Consider the following 14,624-nt stretch of genomic DNA (forward strand, 5'->3'; position numbering starts at 1 on the left):
TCAACGGAGGTGGTTTACCTAGAGCCCACATACATGAGCCCACATACATTAGCCCACATACATGAGCCCACATACATGAGCACACATACATGAGCACACATACATGAGCAGCAGAAGGAAAACGATTTCTTGTGATGCATCAAATGCTTCTTAATTCAGACTTAAAGGTGAGATCATATATGGTAGCAAAACTTCAGAACAGCCTGGCTGGTGTGGCACAGTGGTTGAACTTCGACCCAGAGGTCACTGGTTCGAATCCTGGTCAGGGCACATGCCTGGGATTGCTGGCTCAATCGCCAGTTGGGGGCGGGCAGGAGGCAGCTGATCGATGATGCTCCTCTATTATCAATGTTTCTATCTCTCGATCCCTCTCCCTTTCTCTCTAAAAATCAATAAAAAATATTTTAAAAGTTTTTAAAAAAAAGACTAGAGAAAAAGGGTGATAGTAATTTTCCATTTCCCCAAGAAACAGTTAATGGAGGAGAGACTGCACCCAAAATTGGCCTGACTTTATGGACAACTAGAGGCCCGGTTCCCTCAGCCCAGCCTGCACCCTCTCCAATCCGGGACCACTTGGGGGACATCCCTCTCATAATCCTGGACCACTGGCTCCTAATCGCTCACCTGCCTGCCTGCCTGGTTGCCCGCAACTGCCCCCCTGCTGGCCTGGTCGCCCCTCACGGCCCCCCTTACTGGCCTGGTCGCCCCACACAGCCTGCTTGTTCCGTCGTTTGGTCGTCCCTCACTAACCCCCCTGCTGGCCTGGCAGTAGGCAGCCATCTTGTGAGGACGTGAGGGTTAATTTGCATATTACCTCTTTATTATATAGGATAGGACCTGCGATGCCAAGACTTGTCGTTTATCCAGAAGAAATCATCGTACATGTTCACATGTTTACTAAAACCTTAAATTATGAAGGGGAGCAGAGTGTGGGCTGTGGTGGGACATGCAGGCACTGAGCCAGCGGGACAGGCCCTGGGGCGGTGCTGAGGAGAGCACAGGAGCAAGTCCCAGGCCCTAAAACATCAGCAAGGGGTCACCCAGCACGCAGCCCTCCTGTTCACGCACCAAATGAACACGCACAGCGAGGCCCTCCTGACACTGCGAGGGGATGGCCATACGGGAACGCGGGCGAGGCCCCAGCCCAGTGCACGGGCCCTGGGAGCCAGGTCTGCCTCGATCCTCTCTCAGCTCGGTCCCTGCTGAGCAGAGGTAGAGGGGGCGTCCGCTTACACAGAGCACCGAGGCCCCGTTCCCACGGCCCGGATCCTGCCCACGCTGTCTCACTCATGAAACATGTGCAGGGCCCATCACCGCTGATTCTGGAAACTACCGGTGTTCCTGTGCATTCACACATATATTCACACATGCACATATATAGTCACACATGCACATATGTACCGGGATATACGGTGGATTGCGCCTGAGGCCAGCGAGGCCTTTCTCCATAACGCCGTGGTTTAAGGCACTTTGGACAAATGGAACCCATCTAACTGCACGAGGCAGGAGCTTTATTCGAAACGAACGTTGGGTCACGTGAAACCTGTCCGTTTACTTGTTGCTAAGCCCTATGTTCACGTACGGAGTTTGCGTAAAGGGAGCTCTACCCGTGGATAAGTAACTTTAAGCATATCGATTCTGTTTGGTAGTCACACGTAGAGATTAGGCACGCCTGTCAGGAGATGAAGAATAGGACGTCCACGGGAGATCTCTGCATTCTGCGTGGCCTGTGGACTGCAGCTCTGCTTTAGCCGAGGGTCAAGGTCATGGCGAACACAGCCACGTCCCCACACCCGTATGCGTCCCACCGCAAGCGGGTTGCACTCCAGCGGCATTTTCCAATGTCCTTTAGGATAACATAGCATGTACGTCCGCGGACAAAGCAAGAACGCAGCAGAGCTCTCCCCGTGCCTCCAGCACAGAAGGAACTCGCCGCTGTGGGCACCTGCCTCTGTCCACTCAGGGCCCGGAGGGATGGGGAGGGGCCCACAGCGCGGCTGTAATCCGCTCAGTCTCCTCCTAGGAGGGGTGTCTACAATGTCAGACTGAATTCATGCGGATCGCCCACCACAGCGGGGGCCCGCGCTCGGGATCCCCGGGGCTGAGGCCCAGAGCCCGCGCCAGACAGCTGGGGACGGAGGCAGGGAAGGCTCGGGACCCGAGAGTGTTCGTTAACACCCGGGGCCCAAAAGGGAACGAGCGAGAACGCCCGAGTCGCAGGTGAGGGTGCTGCCGCCTCACTGTTTCCAGGGTGTGAGTGAGTCACACGCCTTATTTTAAGGGACTCAAAGGCTCATCCGCGATTGCATGTGACACCATATTTACTCGGCTGGGAAGGGGGGGGAAGTACCACGAGAAGGAATCGCTGCATTTTCCTACTGGGGTGCGGCGAACCAGACAAATCATCGACAAATTTCACCTTCTCCCGAACTTCAGGGCATAACGCTCAGGGCCCGAGACGGCCTGGCGGAAAGGTGATTCTACAGCTGCTGGCGCTGATCCGATGGGACAGGGGGTCACACTCCATGGGCAGAGGGACCCGGGGTGTGAGATGGCCCAGGAGGATAAATCTCACATAACCACCACGTGCAGAACTTCGGCCAGAGGCCGCCGTTTAGGGCTCCGTCCCTCGCGGCCCCGGGAGCCCTCATTTCCTGCTTCAGCGCCCGGCCCCCGGGGGACACTCTCCGTAGTTAGCAAGCTCAGAAACCGTGCCAGGGGTTCACGGTGAGAACACACATAAAATGAACTAAGATCCGCTGGAGACGGCACCCTGGGTAACCGATGCATGATCTTCTCGAATAAAGCTGCTTCATCTTTTATGGTGACATAATGTTCCACTTTACATCTTAAATTTAATTTTTTAAAAAGCACACTGATTTTGCCCGGCCGGTATGGGCTCAGTGGTGGAGTATCGACCCCTGACGTCTTGGTTTGATTCCAGGTCAGGGCACATGCCCGGGTTGCAGGCTCCATCCCCACTAGAGGGCGTGCAGGAGGCAGCTGATGGATGATTCTCTCCCATCATTGATGTTTCTATTCCTTTCTCCCTCTCCCTCCCCCCCTGAAATCAATAAAAATATATTTTTTAAAAATCCCTGATTTTTCAAGTGTCTTCCTTTAATCCACTGAAACAATGAACACAACTGGTTGAAAGCATCGGCTGAGCTGCCTCCCTCGCTGAATAAAAGCCATGTTCTAGGAGATCAAGACCGAGAAGGCCCGGGGACCCCGGGGAGACTCCTTCCAGGGGAAGGAGAGACCCGCCACGCGGCCGGGACCTGGCAGAGAAGGCACCGGAGTGAACCGTGACCACGTGAGCCACGTTCTAACCACATCCACGTGAACCGAGGGCACTGCATTTTGCACAACAGCATTTTTAAAACGAAGAAAGAGTCCTAAACAACAATGAAAAAGTCCTCTTGCCTTTGAATCCGGGGAGAAACTGCCGTTGTGTGGGCAGCGTGTGGGAATACCTCCTTGATGAACACTTCCCGGTACTTACAGGTACACGGGGAGGCACAGCTGAGACCAGCAGAGAGCGAGGCAGGCATGCACGCGACAGAGGGCGGTGTGGACCCAAGGGTGCCCAACCTCAGATCAGGCAAATGGGAGACGGGGCCGTCTGCCAGCCTGCAGCGCAGTGGCATGAACGTGATGACCTATGTAATTCCCTAAGGATGCAAGAACACGGAAAAAAGAAATGTTTGTGGAAAAACGTGGAGCTGAAAATCTGTGTGTGACCTTAGCGGTCATCAAACACCCATCAGGGGTGTTTTTCTTAAATCCTGCTCTCTTCCCTTCGGGAACGGGGCAGTGAACACAAAAGGCTTGCTTCCCACGGACGGCAGCCTGCTGCCTCATCCTCCAGGGCCCGGACTACTGTGACCCCGTGAACACATGTAACGTCAAATACATGTAACGTCAGGTGACCAGAGCGCCGGCGGGTGTTTAGGACCGTGGAAGACCACGGTGACACAGTGTCACTGCCCCGGCAGCGGCAGACGGCGAGCTGGCCTTCTGTGGTGGACGCGGAATATATATTGGGTTGGATGATTCTAATAGCCGCTCGTCAGCGGAGAAAATGGGCGATAATATCACTGAAATGATATCGGAGGAGCAGAAGGTGTTACCTGAATCTGTGGTGCTGATGGTCTATTGCTAGTCCAGCGACCATTTTTCCTTGGAAGTATAATTGATCCAGTAACGAGATGAGGCACGTGACAGAGAGGGAGCGGCCCGACGGAGACGCCTAATGAGCCCGCAGGAGGTGCCAGCTGCTTTATGGGAGCCTGCCACGTGCAGGGGACATTTCCGGTCTGGATCCGTCCCGGGTGAGAGCCAAGCAGATCCCCCAGGAGGCTGGAGGTGTGCGGTCCACGTGGGACGCGGGTACCTGGTGTGGCTTGGGGCCCAGGTACGTACCAGGAAAGGATCTCATCGGTCAATGTCACTCCTCCAATGGGACCAGGATGTCCGCGTGGTGGGTGGGAACTTGGAGGAAGCCTGAATTATGAGGTGTGTTCTTGAGCAAACCTCACGTTCACGCCAACATCATAAACCTGGCCGGGGCGGGTTGGACTGCGACATCCTGCGGGCCAGGGCTTGGCTCCGAGCTCGACCACTTCCTAGCTGTGTGCCTGTTCCTCGTCTGCCAGGAGTACAATGGCATTTACTCCATGGCTGTCTTGCGAGGACAAAAGGAGACCCTGCCGTGGACATAGGCATGCTGTGGGCCCAGGACAAAGTGACCACGGCAATGGTCAAGGGTTTATGGGAGCAAAGGACTGGGACCGGGAGGGTTCTATGTTCTCCTCCTCCTTCCCCCGGGTCCTGCATGGCTGTGAGGGGCCCCCAGGAAGTCCTGTACCCGAGACCCAGAGCACTCGGCTTGGTGTGCGCCGGGGCGGACGGGCCATCGACAGCGTGGAAACCAGCACACGGGGTTAGCAGAGCAGACCCTGATGTTTCAAAGCAATTTTTATTCCCTCTTGACCTAATTCTGGTCACAGGTGTCATCCTTGGGCCTGGGCACATCACCTGTGTCGTGAGGAGTGCCTTTGTCCGGCTCGGAGGCACGGCTTCCCAGCCCCTTAGCCACCCTGGCCTGGAAGAGGTCTGCTCCCCCGGATTAGATTTGGATCATGAAGGTCAAAGCGGCCACCTACAGGGAGGAAGAGGCAGCCGGCGCGGCCCCCCAGCGCCCAGCACAGCACCGCCTTGAAGGTGATGACCCACCAGCTCGCCCGCGCGGCACGCCTCTCTACAGCCCGGGGACACGGACACAAGCTCTCGGTACTTATGCTTGTGAGGTGACAGACTAGCAATGAGCCGATCCCGTGGACTTCAAAAGGGAGGGGGAGTTACCAGTGACTTTAACAGACTCCGAAAAACAACTCTCAGTCTCCCAGACCCTGAACAACCGATAGTCTTGGTGAAACTAAGAAGTTCAATTCAACGCCCCTCTCATAAAAGCGGGGTTTCCGAACCTGCCAATTCCGGCCTTTCATTCCCTTCCCGGAAGGAAGCAGACATCATGTGGGTCTCAAGTCCCATTGTCCCCGGAGCCCCTTTCTGGCGGGCTCACACTGCCACCGGTGGCTGTGCGCTGCGCTGCGGGGCACACACCTACGTTCATCTGTCTGCACTCGGCCCCGAATATTCAGCTTTCCTTACCACCGGAACGTTTCCGTGTTTCCTGGTGGCTCGACGCACAGCGACATGCTTAGGAGATGGAAGGCAGGCTGTGACTGACGGATTCGCAATCATGCAGGATTTCGCAGAGAGTTCCCTAGACTTCGGGAGAATTACTGAGCAATGGAACAGCCCCAGAGAGATGATGATGCTGGAGGAGCTCTGGTGATGGCCCCGCCCACCTGACACTAATGGCCCCACGTCCTACACTCCCCCACCTCGGCCCCCTTCCAGGCAGAACCACGAGGTACAGGGCTCCGGGCTGCTCGCACATCACCTCAGATCACAATGAACAGAATCCTATCTCTCCAGCCGCTTCACACCAGCATTACTAGCCAGCCAGACCAGTACACGAGCTGGAAATTCAATGTGGGGGACATGGGCTAAGAAGTGATAACAAATAGACCAGGGGGAGAAGTGTTTGAATGCACAGGCTCAGGAGTCCCTTCCTGGGCATGTACGGACGCCCAGGGATGGTGCAGGGCAGGCGCTGAGAGGTAAGAGGATGCTGAGAGGTAAGAGGAGAGAGGAGGGGATTTTAGGATGTTTTCTTCTAGCATATCTGGACACATCACCCCAAGCATCCACATAAAGACAGAGCATTTCCTGTGAAGCCATTTATAAAGAACCCGCACCCTATACAGCACAGCACTAGGCTCAGTGCACTCAAAAGCAAGGACTGAGCCATGGCTGGCTCCCAGGCACAAGGCTGGTGCAGGGCCAGCCATGCGGAGATGTGCCCGCAGAGCGGCGTGCACCTGTGTGTCTGAGTGAGAAGGCCTCCCCACGGGTCCTCCCCATTCTTCCCCAAAGCCTGCCCCTGACCGGGGCCCACCGTCACTCCGTCCTTCCTTGACAGACACTCGGGCTAATGAACGTGGCTACTTGCGAGTATATCCCTGGAGACTGAACTTCAAGCCCCAAGTCTGAGAAAGTTTAGGGAGCCATGAGACTGTGGCCTGCCCTCCTCAGGCCCAGGCCCAGGCCCAGGCCCCAGGGCCTGCCAGGTGTGGACGAAAAGGGGCCACGTGCTAACCTGACAAGCTCAGGGGAGGCCTGCGTGGCGGTCTTGCAAACTCCAAGTAGCCACAGATAGTCTCAAATTAAAACTTTAACCAAAAGCAGGTCTGGAAGGTAGTCAAGTCCTAGGCCGGGATCTTCCCCGACAAAGGCCAAGCTTTTCCTTCACCGAGTCTTTGTCTTTTCGCAGCAATGACAACATACATTTGGAGTGTCAAAGTAACTTCCTCTTTCTGCACCCCTCATAGTACAGGCACCACTCAGCAGAGACCACAAACCCCTCACTGCTGTGGAGTTAACTGGCTGTGGAGGACCCTGCACCCACCTGGGTAAAAGAAGCCTGAGTCCATCATTTTACCTTTCATCCAATCCCAGGTTTCCCTGCTTGGCCTTCTCCCGCCTCCCTAATCTATCACCGATGGAGTTCATGTAACCCACTTCCGTCTCCTCTTTTGATTGTAACGTATACAACAAGGTGAACAGCAACAGCAACGCCATTCTCTCGAGCACTATCCCAATAGCTTGAGATTCTACTTCCAGGCAATTGTCCACAGCTTGGCTCAAATAAACTCACCAAATTCTTTACAGGTTTGAATGTTTTCTTACGTTAACCCAGGAATCAGGGAGGCCCCTGGGCCCGGGGCTTTGAGCTCAGGAGACCCACTCCCTGGTGGGCCTGGGGGAAGGAGCCCTGAAGCAGATGCAGAGTGGGGAGGACCCATGGGGAGGCCAGGGCACCTGCGGTGCTGGGGCGCACGGGGGCGGTGCTGGCGGGGAGGGGCGATGGCGCCTGCTCTGGAGTGGTCCTAAGGGTCAGGGGCGGCAGACCTGGCAGGCGCCTCCTTCCTCAGGCCACTCCGGGCTGGCCCGTCAGTCTCCACTCACCAGGGCTGACCCTGGGCTGGGCTCCACAAGGCAACTTCCCCTGACCCCCATCTCCACAGCCACCCCCAGGCGCGGTGCGGGGCAGGCGCTGCTGGATTTCACAGCCCCAGGGGCTGGGGGGCTGGCCTAGCACACAGCCTCCCTGCGGGGACCCGGGCAGCCCCTCCCAGAGGAGACGCAGGTCCCCGCCCTCCAGCTGCTCCAGAGGCGGCTCCAGGGCAGACTCAACAAGTTCCCGGGCTGCACAGCGCCGCCTACAGCCCGGAGCCCCCGCGGACGCACCCCGTGCAGCCCGTGCGCAGGCGGCTGCCGCCAGCAGCTCCTTCCACCGCCTCCTCCAGCCTCGGCTGGGGCTCGGAGTCCTCGGGCGGGGGCTCCTCCACTCCCTCCGGATCCCCAACCCCACGCACACGCGGCCGGCGGGCCCTGCGCCGCCCCCGCCGCCACCCCCACGGGGCCAGGGCTCCGCCCGCCTCGGTGCCAGCCAGGCGCGCGGGAGGCGGCGCGCGCGGCTCGGCGCCCTCCCCTCCAACCGCTGCTCCCGGAGTAGCCGGGACCCGGGGGCCGCGGCAAGGACTTCCCTCCAGCTCCCGCCCCCGCTCCGCCCCCGCCTCCCGGCCCGGCTCCGAGATCTCGCCAAAGACAATTGCAGTAAATGAGGACATCGGAGGAGCACGAAGCCGGGCGGCTGGGGCTGGCTCCGCCGAGCCGCGAGCGAGCCGGCGCGCGGGCGTCCCCGGAGCCCGCCGAGCCTCTGCCTCCTCGTGCGAGTCGCTGAGCCGGGCCGGAGGGACGCGAGCTGCGGCGCGGGGGCCGGCGGGCCGGGCGCGCCAGGCCGGCGGTGGTGGAGGGGGCGGGGGACGGGCGCGGAGCCGGCCAAGTTCCCGGAGCGGAGCCTTCCTCCACGCGATCCCGGCGAGCCTCCCCGCGGATGCCCTGCCCGGAGTGCTCCGCGCCGCGCCAGGCTCGCCCGGGTCCGCGGCGAGACATGCCCGAGCCGGGAGCTGCACCGACCTCGACTTATCTGTAAGCCGCGGAAGGTAAGTGGAGCCCTGCGCGCCCCCTTCCCGCGCCCGGGTGCTCCCGGCACTTGGCCACGGGCAGAGCACCACCTGGATGGGCTAGGACCCCGGCTAAGGCGCTCGCACTGGCCCCCCAAAGGGCTTCGCGGAGGACCGGAGCTCCTGTGCATCGCAGCTGACTGGGTCCAGGCGGTGCAAGGGGGGGAGGCGGGGGGCGAGGTTATGCAACCGCATCTGGTGTGGCTGGAAAACTGGGGGGCGTCCTGCAACTTTGGTGACTGCCAGGGAGGAGCGGGCTGCCTGGCTGCGACGTGGGTTCCAGGCAAACGCCACAGCCTTGAGCGCCCAGGAGCCCTCGCCTGGCATCACGGGAGGGACGGGGGCGGCAGGGTCCCTGACGTGCCCGGTTTTTAAGTATTCTCCAAACTAACGCGAACTGGAGAGCGAGGCTGATTAACTTAGAGGGGGTCAGTCCGGGTAGGGGGTCCCTGGTACTGGCCACGGAGGAGAGGTACTAGCAGGAGCAACGGCAGATAGATGCCCACGTGAAACGCCCGTCTCCTTCCTTGGCGCCAGGGCTGGCTGGGGCTGGCACCTTCCCGGGGCTGCGGGCTGGGGTCAGCGGCTGTGGGGTTCCTGGCGCCTGGCATCCTCACGGGGGTAGGAAGGAAGCCGAGCTGCAGCCCCAGCCTGGGCTGGCAGGAGAGGGCAGAGGGAGGAGGGCATCCTCGGCCAGCGGGGGCCAGGGCAGTGCCTGGAGTCCAAAGTCGAGAGCCAGAGTCTGCGTCTTGCTGGTTCATGCTGAGCGTCAACATCTCTCAGATAAAGAGCCCGTCCCCGTGACCTCGGCATGCTACTCCCCAGAAACGTGCCCCGGGGAGAGGGAGCTCGCAGCTGCGGGGCCCGGAGGCAGGCTGGAGTAAACAGAGAGAACATGGGTGCCTCTGGCTGGCGCACAGAGCAGGCTCAGGCCGACCCCTCTCCTGCTGCAGGTCTGAGCCTCTGTGCCTGGGGGCTGGGAGCCGCTCAGGCCCCTGAGCCAGAAGCAGCGGCGAGGCAGTTTCGTTTGACCTTGTCTGCTTCGGCGCTTACATTCTGCGGGAGCCTCCGGAGGGGACCTGGACGCAGGGCAGGAACTTGGGGCTGGCCCTGCCTCGGCCGGAACACATGCCATCCCTGTCACCAGCCTTCAGCCCGGACTAGCAGAGCGGGAGGTCGGGGCGCCTGCCTGCACCCTCTCCCCTGGATTAGCTGGGTGGTGTGTAGGGGGGTACCTTTCCGTTCTCCCGGGGTGGGGGGGGGGACTGTCAGGCTGATAGTGCTGGGACCCTGATTGAAAATACCACCCGTCACCCACCTGGCCGGCCCCGGGGAGCAGTGTATGCAGTGAACATGCTTTCGCTCTCCTCAGCTTACGCTACAGACGAGCACAAAGTAGCCTCGCCTCCCTCTGCGGAGGCAGGGCGGCTGGCCATCCCCTGTGCTGTCTGTGGCGTGCCCATCCTGTTGAATGCTACTTTTCAGAGAAAAGTTCATGTTTATCTTTGCCCTTTTTTTTTTTTGCAACAACGATTAGCAAACGTACGAGCAGCTCCGAGGAGAAATGGAAGTCCTGCCATCTGCATGCCTCGCCACGTACTAAAGACTCCCTCTCCGTTTACTACGTGCGTTAGGGGGCCCTGCCTCTCAGGATGGGTGTAGTAGAGGCGCACTGGGGGGTGGGGGGGGGATGCCCAGCACAGCCCCCGCTCGCGGCATGGATTTGCATAGATTATGTTCCCTTCCCCAAATTCCTCATTGCCTTAAAGGTGGAGTGAGTCCCTTTCATTGCTTTGGCTACGCGGCAGGCCTCTACTTCCAGGCGGGATGCCCTTGAGAAGCTAAGTGTGCCTTTGAACTCACTCCAGTGGCCACGGCTCCATTTTTCAGGATCTTGGCCGAGACTTTGAGCTTTTGCTTAAATCAGGCCCGTTGGCGTAGTGGGAGGCACCGCTGGTGGCTGGGAAAGAAACAGGCTAATAAGGCCGGAGCTGGGAAGCTCCGAGTTTGCACAAAGGGCGTTTCGCAAGCCCCCTGCGAGGCCCTGCTCTCTGCTCCACAGACGGGGCTTCTCGCTTCCGCCCGGGACCTCCCCCACCCCTCGCCCCCGCCAGCAGGGGAGGGCATTTGGTTTTGCGTGTCCCCCTCTGGGAGGAAAGAGAGCCGAAGTGAAGAAGTAAATAGATGAAAGACGCGTGCACGAATGGCGTGAGTCTCCCCGGAGCCTCCCACTCGTGGAAATACGCAGTCAGAGGAGAAAGACGAGGCTCAGAAGTAACGGTTGCGCACAGCACAGCAGCTGGGCAGATGTGCTCACTCAGGGAGACACTGGTCTTCTCCGTCTGCTCCCCCCGCCTCCCCGTCCCCGTGGCTCTGGGTGAGGCAAGCGGCGCCTGAACCTTCTAGGGAAGCAGGGTCCAGGCCGCCTCTCGGGGGAGAGTGATAGAGAAATCGCAGCCACAGGACACAGCGGCCCTCCTGGAGGCCGCCCTCCCTTTAGGACGGCAGCGACAGGGTCACAGGCAGGTTTTATTCCAAAGCTCTGGGCCACCTCCCCACGGCTGAGCAGGTGCCCGTCCAGGCTGCCCCTTGGCCAAACAGGGGCCCCGGGCGCTCGGGTAACCACACACATGAGCAGATCCGAGACCAACCACAGTCACGTGGGAGAGGGGAGGTCATTACGTCGCCCCGGACGACACGGGGAATCACGCGAACAATCCTCCCGTAGGTGGGGAGAGCCGCACTCCGTCCCCGCCGCCTTGCCGCTGAGCCCTTCGCCCCCAGCCTGAGATGAGCCTGCGCCGTTCAAGAGGCAGATCCCTCCCAGGGCTGACGAATATTTCCTAACATTGTTGAATGACTTCAATATTTTAAAGCAAAAACTGGGTGTGATTGACATGACACGGCAACGCTTCTCTTACCCTGAAATCCGCAGGCAAACATTTGGATGAGTCTTTATCGGGTATCTGAGCTAACCCTGTAAAAGTCTATCTTACTCACAGGTTCAGGGGAGACTAGCGGTTCGGTGCCACGTGGTGGGGGCCCTGATTCATACAGACAAGCTGTTCAGGTGCCCTGTCCTGGGACGCGGGAAGCCACACTAGAGGTTGGAACCTCTGGACCAGGGACGGTAATGCCTCCGTTTCAGACCCAGAGGTGCTGGGAGGTCTCCAGGCCACCATGACGCTAACTCCCAGACTCCGAAGAGCCATCCCTTCAGAATTCCCTGGTTGCAAGTTCAGTTCCTGACACACAGGCTTTCAGAGGCCCCCGCCCCAGAAGCCACCAGGGTATTCGGGCTGAGTCTGAGTCCCACGGGCTCCAGCTGTCACTCAGGCCGGGATGAATGCGTGCGGGGATGTGGAGGTCCACAAAGATGTTATCCGGCGACACTCCACCGATCGGAACAAAAGCAGCCCCTCGAAGCGGTGGCGCTGTCTTCCTGCCGCGGGCGGTCCTCGTCCCAGCTCGGCCTGGGGCTGGAGGAGGGAACCGGGATGCAGAAAAGCATCCTTGAGCGACAAGGAGGAGTCTCGCCTCTAAGTCATTAACCTTTGGACCACGTTTCAAAGGGACTTGGAAAGAAGTGTCTCCCAAGTCATTCTCTGCAGGTGATGCCCTTATTGAACCGTTATTCAGAGCGCTGCGTGCCCACGGACACGCTGTGTTTACCCTGTCGTCTCCGCCAGGGCGTCTCTCGGAAGGCCCGGAGGGAGGGCCCTGCTTGCGCACGCGGGGTCACCCGGGTGTCACTCCCGGAGCCGTGGCAGGATGAGGACATTTCTCTTTTTAAATTAATATGGAGAAGTTAGCTGCATTTTATGTGTTTTTATTAATCCTCACCGGAGGACATTTTTCCAATGATTTTTAGAGAGGGTGGAAGGGAGGGGGGAGAGACAGAGAAACACCGACGTGAGAGAGACACAGGATTGGTTGCCTCCCGCACGCGGCCCAGGGCTGGGGATGGAGCCTGCGGCCGAGGCACGTGCCCTTGACCAGAACCAAACCCGGGACCCTTCAGTCCGTGAGCCAACGCTCTATCCACTGAGCCACACCGGCTAGGGTGTGAAGACACTTCTTAAAAATCTTAACAGCAGACACAATGCTGGCTGAAGTGTATGTTGTCGTTGTTCTGGAAAGTTCCAATTCAGGCCTTAACAATCTAGCCGTGGGCATCCAGGGAAGGGCAGTAAGGATAGCACATGAGATGGGAGGAGGAGGAGACGGCGGGGTGCTGAGAACACGGCAGGCGGCCTTGCAAAGAACTCGCTCCCTTCGGGCTCCGAGGAAGGGGAGGCCGAGGTCTGGGGCCTCCCTCAGCTGCTGGGTGGGGAGCCGGCGGGAGGCCCCCGGGGTCACGGCCCCCCTTAATGACACTGGCCGGTCTCTGTATTCCTCCTCTGCCCTTTCTTTCCCCTGGGAGGGGGCTCCCTCCACACACCCCCGGGGGCTGTGCCCTGGGAAGTACCCAGGTTTGTCGGCTGCCGTTTCTGTCGCGGCCAGAGGTCCCCGCGGTCAGGCTCAGAACAGCGCACGCGACCTGCATGTGCTCCTGAGGCCTGCGCTCTGGTCCTCGGCGAGGGAGGCCCCGGGGAGGGTGGTCGGACTCGAAAGCGGGGCTCGGAAACGGGCGAGCGCAGGAGGCGCCTGTGCGGAAGGGGGGCTGTTTGTGGGCTCGTGCTGAGCGGGAGCCGCGGTGGCCAGGCCGTGCGTGCGGGGGTGCAAGTCCCGGTGGTGGTCAGGAGTGCGCGGAGGCGGGAGAGGCCGGAGAGGTCAGGACAGAACGGGGGCTGCTCTGGAGGCTCCGGGAGAGGGATGCCCTCGGAGACAATGGGCCCCCCGGGCCCAGCACATGCAGGTCCTGGGGCCTGAGCCCCGTCAGCAGGTGCTCAGAGCAAAGACGTGCGTGGAGAGGACGAGAGGCGATGGGGGCAGAGGTTCGGGGGGACTGGAGAGTGGAGAGGCGGTTGAAGCCGGTTTCAGGAGGAACCAGCAGGGCAGGACGTGGGTCACCGCCGAAGGATGGAGAGTAGCACCCATTCCCTGGAGGTTAGGTCTCGAGAGCTGGAGACAGACCAGAGGGGGAGTTGGAGACCAGGTGGTGGTGTGACCGGTGACGGTGAGAATTAACTGGTGCCCAGGGGATGGACCCATGGCCCTGGGGTGGGTGGAGGGGGGGCTGTAGAGAAACTTGGGGTGGCAGATCTTTGTAGCTCAGCCACGGCCACGGGAAAAGGGATGGAAAGATGACGCCCCTGGCCACCGGGGGTGGAGGGGACTGAATGAGCCCAGGAGCCAGGAGCCAGAGGGCTCTGGCGGAGATGTGCTTATGGTCAGAAACCCAGGCTTCGGATTTTAACTGGGAACATTGTTTTTTAAACGTCCGTTTTCCATCATCTTGTACTTCTTAGAACTTCCATAAAAAAGACTTCCAAAGAGGAGGAAAATGTACCGAAGGACCCACAACACGGAAATGATGAAAGGCCTTCGTACTATCCAATCACGGGTCCCTGATAAATCCTGAATGTGCCTGTCTGTTCACCATAAACCCGGTCGGTGGTTGTGCTAGAAATTCAGGGGATCCAGGCTGAACAATAACAGTTTTTCTCTGCCATTGCCAAGTGTCCCCTTTTCCAGTAGAAATGAAAAGGAAGGACCGGGAGGGGCTGTGAGAAGGGAGGTGGCTTATGGAGACGGTGGTTCTCACATCCAGCCCCTCCGTTTAGGGAAAAAAAGAAATATCAAACATTCGGGTTTTCCTACCATCGAACGCAACCTCAGTGTTCCCTTCGGCGGCGGCGCATGTGGTGAGACGGACGGTAAAGAACGAACGTGCTCGGTTACTGACGTTTCCCGACAGCGTTAGCGTAAAAGATGCAAGAAGCCACGGAAACTCGGCTGCCGATCCGATAGATGCTCGGACACCCCGGTGCTGGTGTCTTCACTGGAAAGCGTTTCCACTGG

The 14,624-nt window shown here is 59.3% G+C and overlaps 2 protein-coding genes across 2 annotated transcripts in view; one reads left to right on the plus strand and one right to left on the minus strand.

The window, feature by feature from the left end:
* The window catches only part of DOCK1 (dedicator of cytokinesis 1), a 305,731-nt gene that overhangs the window by 122,506 nt on the left and 168,601 nt on the right, over positions 1–14,624 (minus strand). The gene's annotated exons all lie outside the window — the stretch shown is intronic.
* Positions 8,584–14,624, plus strand: part of INSYN2A (inhibitory synaptic factor 2A) — a 42,273-nt gene continuing 36,232 nt past the window's right edge. The window contains exon 1 of the mRNA XM_008156136.3: positions 8,584–8,639. The gene's annotated coding sequence lies outside the window, so the exon portion shown is untranslated. The remainder of the gene's footprint in view (positions 8,640–14,624) is intronic.

Source organism: Eptesicus fuscus, chromosome 17, assembly GCF_027574615.1.
Source record: "Eptesicus fuscus isolate TK198812 chromosome 17, DD_ASM_mEF_20220401, whole genome shotgun sequence".
NCBI lineage: Eukaryota > Metazoa > Chordata > Mammalia > Chiroptera > Vespertilionidae > Eptesicus > Eptesicus fuscus.